Raw genomic sequence first — 7,404 nt, forward strand, 5'->3', positions numbered from 1 at the left:
ATGTTTTTTAATATAGCTACATCTAGTACATCTCTCTGCTATACCTATCAACAAAATTTATGCAGTTCCCTCGGTGGTGTGTAATGAGAGAGAAAACTTCCCAATTCGAAGGAGTCTAAAATATAAACAGTTTTTCCCTGGTCTGAAGTGCCGTACAAAAATCATTTATTTTACATGAATGCAATCAAAAAATAATAAATAAATCCTTGAATAGGATAATAAATCTTTTCATTTTCAAAATGGAAAGTTATCATAACTCTCTTAGTGATACGTTTTTTTGTTTTTTTTTTAATCAGTGGACAACTTGTATTCACTTCTCACCATCGTTGAAGTTGGATTATACTTCCTAATGTCATTTGAGGTAAATCTTGAAGATCCCAAGAGCTAATTTAGTTCAAGTACAGTCCTTTCTTTAATAAGCAGCAGATTTTGATGTTGAAATAATTCTGTTAAAAGATTTTAAGAAAATTGGCAAGACACGTACACCCGAGCAAAGGAAAAAGGACTACATGCGTTTATTTATATACGTGCTAACACACTGCTTGTAAAGAAGTTAACGGACACCGCCACGGGCAAGGTTCACAGTGCCATGTAACGAGTGGTGTGTAATGACGTGTTTGTAACAGGTATACATTGGAGGAATATGATGTCCCCCAAGTCGCGAAAGCATGCTTCCTATCGGAACTAACGGAGTTTGAAAGAGGCGCTGTGATAGGATATCATGTTGCAGGCCTATCTGTTCAGCAAACCGTTGACAAATCGGGCCATTCCAGGTCAACAATCCCTGATACCATACTGAGATGGAAGTCCAGGGAGCCAACTGCAAGTGCTACCCGCAGTGGACGACTCACCACACTCAAGGAACGTGATCATAGGGTACTACGAAGGTTAATATGTAAAAACTACCATTCGTCGGCCGACATGTTGAATGTGGAGTTCCAGACATCAACCAAAATACAAACACATTTAGAACTGAGGCTAACAACATGAGTTTCCATGGTAGGACCACAATATGCAAACCACATTACCACAACCAACGTGCGGAGTCGTCTTCAGTGGTGCAAAGAGAGTATGCAGTGGGACATGGAAGCTTCGCAAGCTGTGTTATGGAGCGACGAATCACATTCACCATCCATCGAGCAGATAGACGGGTGTATTGAATGCCCGGTGAACGTCTCTTCCCACACTTTGTAACCTCAACTATGAAATTCGGAGGTGGCTGTGTGAGGATATAGTCCTGTTTTTCCTGGTTAGATCTCGGACCTCTGTTTGTGGTAGCACAAATAATGAACTCCGGGAGGTATCTGAACATAGCATGCTTCCTATTTCTCGGCATTTTTACCGAAAACTGACCATTGTTTCCTTCAGCAAGACAATGTACCATGAATTAAGGCTGCTGTAGTCATTAAGTCGTTCGAAGACACGAAGGTCACCACACTTGACTGGCTTCCACAGAGCCCTGATCTGAACTGGAGTTTCGGGTGAGTTCAAGGTACGTCTGCCCTTCAACAGTCCAGGACCTCATTATATTCGTACAGGAAGAATGGTCCAAAATTTCCATTGATCGCTATCGTACGCTTATGGAAATTATGTTCGCAGGATTGCTGCATCTATCGCAGCGAAAGGAGGTCCCACATCTTATTAAGGCGATTACATCTCTTTGTTCCTCCCGCTGTGATATCAGTTGACTTCTTTCCAGCGTATATGTGCTTTTAAAAGTAATAATTCCTATTAAGTAAATTTATAAAACACATTCTTCGATTACCCAACAGTGAATTATTAATCAATATTAACATTATTAATATTAAAACGTTGCCCATCTGAAAATTATTTAAAGAAGTTACCTGATTTAGAAATAATGGTTTATTAATTAATTTTAGCAAAACTTCCTAAATCTGGAAAATTTTGAAAACAAATAATCTTAATTTAGAAATATATTATAGTTTACAAATTATTATAATTAAATTTTTATTAATTTCAGAGAAAAAATTGCTGTTTAAGTAAGGAATAACATATTTAGAATATGACTTTTATTCTTTGAAATAATAAAAATTATTAGTTTTTATCATTAGTATTTTTATTAGATTTTTTAACAGTTTTATTTTTATTTGACTGTAAACTTTTTAGATACTACTTCCCGATCTTCTTTAGTTGATCTTCAACTATTATAAATGACTCCTAGTATGTTAGCTGGACAAAACACGAAAATAGTCAAGACGCTTTCTTTTTTCCTTGGAATAGAGATATTAAGATTACCGACTGCGCACGTTTTCTATCGAAAAAAATCCGGATATTTTTGACCGTTCGGTAGTCTTTTCCGGATGTTGAAGGGAATGACGAAGGAGGAGCTTTTGAAAAGAAGGGGCGAATCAAAAATCGTGAGAAGAATTCGTTGCAGGTGGTAAAGTAATCATCGTATGGGAGTGGACAATTACTGAAGAAGAACTGAGAACAAGGAAATCTGGTCTAAGCATTGAATAACACCTGGGATAGCCGGCAGGTGAATATTTCACATAAACACCTCGACATCTTGGATTCCGCCAGGTGTCGCTTTGACTCAAACACGAAATGAAGGGTTGAAAATTCTGTGTGAGTGCCTGGAGTGAATGCACTTACGTAACGAGCTCACACACACACACACACACACACACACACACACACACCGAAACATCTTTTTTTGTGAAGGTAAAATCAAATTTTAGAAATATTAGTCCAAAATTTATTATTACAATAGATAATTCCAGTGTTACCATAGCAATGTATTGTAGAATACAGCGCCATCTAGTTTTAACGATAGTCAAAACAGGGCCAAGTTCATCTCTGTTTTTGTGTGTGTGGCTTGCGTTATTTTGATGGTTATCGCTGCTTTAGATAAATTCTTCTTCTCAACATCAATGCTTGCCTGCCTGACTATTTGGAATGTATATCTGCATGCGTGTGTAATTAGCCCCTCCCCAGTGATAGCCTTCTGAATGAGGGGTCGAACCTCACGAGTGCGATAGAATAGTGCTGGTTACAGCAGGACTGATGTAAAGAGTGTTTCATTACCTTAGTCCGCCTCGCTTTGTGTGTGTGTCGGAGGGAGGTGAGCAGACGCTGATGTGGCGTTATCTTCAAAGATCTTGTTGTCGACTGTGGCCGCAAGATTAATTTATCGCTCGCACGTTCCACGCTCCGATCCCCAAAGCGTTTTTCGTTCCAATGGAGCGAAATTCGTTCAGTGATCCCTTTTGTCTCCGAGTTACTGCCGATCTCTTCGTTACGCCACTTTTAGCGTGTTAGTGGGGCTTGATCACGTGGGAAACATCACACCAACCAGAGGTCATTACCTTCTCATTCCAACGGCTTTAAGGTTCAATAGGAAATGAGCTGAAAATTTTCAACCTGAGTCTTGGGCAAGTGTTAATGAGCTACTTAGGAAAAAGGGGTGGGGTGGTGTGGGGAGATTGAGAAAAGGGGAAGTCACCAACACCTAACATCGTATGCTCATATTCCCATTGTTAATAGTGACTCGAGAGTAAACCAAGAGGATGGATAAAGAACAAGCTGATCGTAAATTTTGTGGAATGACTTTTTTTTTTGTGGGAAAAAAAAATGGTAGCTTCGTGACATATTCATCTCTCTTTTTTAAGCAATTCAACGTCCTAAATTAAAAAAAAAAAAGCAGAAGAAGGAGAAAATTAGTACTCTTAAGAACGCTTTAAGAAATGATTCTACATTTTGAAGTCTTAATTATAGAGAATACAGTTTTCGTCATTAATTGATACTATGGCTTTACTGTTCCGGTCAGGTAGAGCACCAGGAACTCAAAATTATTTGAAGACAAAGATTATTCATATTGAAAAGTATGAGACATAGTGGCATTTCTCATGTTCTGTCGTGTAAAATATAAACAAAGAAATAATATCGAAAAAGGGGGAAAAAACATGGAGGTGCCGGGGATCGAACCCGGGGCCTTTCACATGCAAAGCGAACGCTCTACCACTGAGCTACACCCCCCTCCAAATATATATTCGTCTTCAATAATATTATATATAATTCTTTCAAATTTTGATCATTAGTACTGCATTAAAAAAATAGCCAGGTTACATTAAACAGATGATATGCACCACCATCAATTTCAGATTATTTTATCTAATGCAGTGATAATTACAAATTTATTCAAGTAAATATTTGAAAAGAAAAAAATGGGACTACTGCTATATATTAACCGTAAGATTACCTGTAGAAATTAATTAAACATAACAGCAAAAATTTAAAAAAAAAAAATCAACATACATATAAATAGCATCAAATAGAACGTAGACTTTCTTTTAAATGATAAAAAGTAAACGAGCGTCTAGTTTTTTGTTTTTTTTTAAAAACATTTTTAATAGTTTTTTTTTGTTTTTTAACATTTTAAATTAACGATATTTTATTGAATTAATATTTTCTCATTGTGCAGAATAAGCAATGTTGGGCCTATAGAAATGTAATAGGATAAACCGGACCTAAAAAGTGAACGTCATAACATTTGTTTACGTTCGAAAAACGCAAAATGTGTTTAAAAAAAAAAAGAAAAAAAATTCTAATCCGATCTCTACGAGTTCCAAGATTCGTCGTGAAGTGGGTGCACTCTAGCTTTTCCGTTTTACGCGAAAAATCTGCTTTTGATTCTTCAGTTGAACTCAGTGTTTTTGAGAGGGGCTCATGAGAATATAGACTCGGCATTGGATTCTGCAGGAGCCCGTATGTTCGCCTTTTATTAATACGTACTTAAATAATTTTATCAGTGCTTTATTAAACTGTTGATTAGTGCTCAAATTAAAGTTATTAGTGCATAAAGTGCGTAAATTAAACTTATTGGTACTTAATTTCGTATTTTTATTTCGCTTATTTCTTTTATACGATTACCCATGGTTAATTAAAAGGGTTGAACTACTTTGACATTGTTCTCCGGAACATGTTCAATCCAGGCGGACAAAAGTAGAAGTATAAAGAAAATGAATTCTATGAAAAGACGCAGTAGCCACAAGAAAGTAATAATAATAATAATAATAATAATAATAATAATAATAATAATAATAAGGTATTTTGACAAATACGTTTTTATTGTCCTTTGATATAATTATTTTGTGAATAGAGTTGGATGTATCGCAACTATTTATTATTATTAATAGATAATTATGCAGATACTTTCAGTGCATCGTTTGCCTAACGTCCCCCATGAACAGAACACCTGTCAAGCCTTGATATACCCAATGTCTTAAGTTGGTCCCGATTCAGAAATAATCTGTTTGTCAGACAGGCAAATGTCTCTTCCTTCGAAACATACAGGAGCGTGACACATTCAGACATCTCTGCTCTTTAACAAAACCAATACCAGCAAAGCTAGAAGCAGTCAGCCGTAGCCGCTACAGTAGCTGACTTTTCCACCCTGTCAAAATTTTGATAAATCTCCCGATGTGAGCGGTTAGAGGGCGCCTTTGATCATCATTCTTACCGACAACGCAGCGTGCGTTGAGCTGTGAAACGCTGAAAGTATCTCCCCCCCCCCCAACCATCGACTTCCCCCAAAGGCTGAATTCAAAGTCTACACATCCACTAGTCGTGTAAGATAGGCGTCCGTTTCAACAGGCACGTGAGCTAAGGAAGTCCTGTCTTTAAAATGACATCCTTGCGTTTGACGAGAAGGCAGCGTGTATGTGACAGGTGATGTCAAAAGTCGGCCGCGAGATATAACTGTACCACCATTTCTGAACATTTCTCTCTTTTGACCTTGAGACACAAAGCCTGTCTTAATGAGAGCCCTTGACAGTACAAAGAGACTTCTGTGCACCTCCCAATATTCCTAGTAAAGATAATATGTAATCCTCTTAAAGTGTACAGAGCACTTTTAACTGTCGTATTAGCATCCAGGTGTTCGTTAGACTTAAGACTACGTAGAATCTTACTCATGTGAAACCCCAATATTAAACATGCTACGCGTTTAAAATATTTTATTGTAGAAATACGAATCATAAATTTAATCATACTATATGTAATTAATAAAAAAAAATGTACTCTAAAAAGGAGTCTTGTGATTTGGTTGTTATCCAGGTTGACAAACTTAATCACGTTGAAACTATCTTGCCCACCTTCGTGTAGAAAATATCCAGAAAGGAGGCGTTTTGACAGGAAAAGATGCGAAGGATGACAAAGGTCTAGGTGGCGCTGTTGTTGGAGACTTGAAAATAACAGATAAATCTGGAAGATAACTATTAATATAGTACGCCCACCGATTAGAGACCTTTCGACACTTCTGCGCATGTCGCAAAAAAGGAAAATCCACTCCGATAATAGGGTAATCAATCCTTTTCTGGGATGAGTTTGTTTATTATTACAGGTCGGAAATTTTATCTTTTGTTTTACGAACATTGTAGTTTTTAAACTAGTACAGCGACAGACAAGAAAGCACGTGATTTCGCATGTTGGCGACCAATTCGTACATCCTTCATTTCTTTCTCCCCTTCAGCATGAATCGACTATTCTTGGCAGAAAGCCAAGCGGAGCTCCACAAAGTGTGGGCGTACTATAGGAAACTAGCAATAATACAAACGTAATCATGTAATGCTAATACGTTTTGATGGTATCCTGATACTGTAATACTAATCTAACTATAGCAATCACTGGCCTTGCAGTGAAACTGTGATGCCAGTGAAACCTAGTTTAGGCACTAATAAAAGGCGAACATACGAGTTCCTTGGGCAGAGTTCGTGTCTTTTAAGTAGTACATACAAAGGCAACTCCGATTACATTCGCGTCGGTTTTCTGGTAAGTTTCTTCACATATTTGGTTATAATATATGGATAGAACCATAATATCCTTCATTTTAATATCGTCTTAATGCCAATGTGAAGCCTTTTAGCATTATAGGTTAGTGCTGGAGTGAATTATGTTAATATAAAAAATATCTTATAAACTTAACATGTATTTGTCAGTCGCCTACCCTAAGATCTCGGCCACTACTTGTAAAAATGAACACGAATACTCCCCCCCCCTCTCCTGATTTTAAAACTTTTCAGCTGATAATACTGAAACATCAACAATGATGTTTCAGCAGAGTCCCTCTTAACAAATGACAATTTTGACCCCACGACTTGAACTACAGCTTTCTCCGGAAGGCCCGTCCGTTGGCCTCTACCGTAACACGGAAAATCCATCAGGCTGAACCGCGTGCAATTCGAGCGAATCCTTCACGCCTTCACCCGCTCCATAACCAAGAAGACGGAAAGCATTGACAAATCTGGAGTATAGAAAACTAAAAGTGATTGCCACATAAGCGCATTTCAACTTTTACTTCTAGTTCTCAATCGCATCTCTTTTGGTGGGTAATTAGACCGCCCCCCCCTCCTAATGAAGCCTTTTGCTTTAAATTACTCTTAA

General features: G+C 37.5%; 1 non-coding gene across 1 annotated transcript; it reads right to left on the reverse strand.

The window, feature by feature from the left end:
- Positions 1–3,927: 3,927 nt before the first annotated feature.
- On the reverse strand, positions 3,928–3,999 carry TRNAA-UGC (transfer RNA alanine (anticodon UGC)). Its single transcript has one exon. It is a non-coding gene; the product is annotated as a tRNA-Ala (tRNA).
- Positions 4,000–7,404: the final 3,405 nt, after the last annotated feature.

The sequence above is a fragment of the Typopeltis vanoorti genome, chromosome 8 (genome assembly GCF_054136105.1).
Source record: "Typopeltis vanoorti isolate ZY-2024b chromosome 8, IOZ_Tvanoo_1.0, whole genome shotgun sequence".
NCBI lineage: Eukaryota > Metazoa > Arthropoda > Arachnida > Uropygi > Thelyphonidae > Typopeltis > Typopeltis vanoorti.